At 47.5% G+C, this 1,070-nt stretch overlaps 1 non-coding gene across 1 annotated transcript; it reads right to left on the reverse strand.

The window, feature by feature from the left end:
• Positions 1 to 274: 274 nt before the first annotated feature.
• On the reverse strand, positions 275 to 349 carry Trnat-ugu. Its single transcript has one exon. It is a non-coding gene; the product is annotated as a tRNA-Thr (tRNA).
• Positions 350 to 1,070: the final 721 nt, after the last annotated feature.

The following is a 1,070-nucleotide window of genomic DNA, read 5'->3' on the forward strand; positions in this document are numbered from 1 at the left end:
ACTTTCGGGCAAAGGGTCGAAGCATTGCCGGAAAGACTAAGTTTGTGAACAGTTCGCGTGCCACCATGGTTAAACTGTACTGTGCGTAACAAAATTGTGCTATCCAAAACTTGGCGCCGAGCTAACTGTGATGCACTACTGGTCTTAGATGGTAGGTATATGAAGATGGTATCTGTTCTTTCGGACGCTCTCTTAGAATGAAATGATAATTAAATCAAGACCCGAAGCTGTCGACAGGCGTTGATATACATCAACGGGGAGAGTTGAAAATGTGTGCCCCGACCGGGACTCGAACCCGGGATGTCCTGCTTACATGGCAGATGCTCTATCCATCTGAGCCATCGAGGGCACAGAGGGTAGTGCGACTGCAGTGATTTATCCCTTGCACGTTCCACATGAGACCCACATTCCCAACTTAATGTCCACACACTACATTCGTAGTGCCCCTGCCCATTACACTCATTACTCGCGGCAGACAATCTTACCGAGTCCGATAAGAGTTCGGGCATGTCCGAAAGAACAGATACCATCTTCATATATCTTCGTACATCCATAGCTGAAATGGACAGTGAGACGTCAGCTGGTATAAATTTATATTAAAGATGAAGAAATTCCTCCAGCTGTACTTAAGGTGTCGATTTTATTTTGGCAACTAATTTCAACGTTGTAACAATGTCATCTTCAGGCCCATACACTTGTTGACGTCAACTGCGTGCGTATCTCACGTATCTCAGCGCTGACTTCTAGACCGGAGGACCGTACGTTATGGTCTGTGGGACATTTTCGTGGCGTTCCCTGCGTGGTCACGTCATAATGGAAGGCACAGTGCATCAACACAAATGGGCATTTATTAGTTGAAATGGCTCTGAGCACTATGAGACTTAACTGCTGAGGTCATCAGTCCCCTAGAACATAGAACTGCTTAAACCTAACTAACCTAAGGACATCACACACATCCATGCCTGAGGCAGGATTCGAACCTGCGACCGTAGCGGTCGCGCGGTTCCAGACTGTAGCGCCTAGAAACGCTCGGCCACTCCGGGGGCATTTATTCTCGGTGAACATGTCAC

Source organism: Schistocerca piceifrons, chromosome 2, assembly GCF_021461385.2.
Source record: "Schistocerca piceifrons isolate TAMUIC-IGC-003096 chromosome 2, iqSchPice1.1, whole genome shotgun sequence".
Lineage (NCBI taxonomy): Eukaryota > Metazoa > Arthropoda > Insecta > Orthoptera > Acrididae > Schistocerca > Schistocerca piceifrons.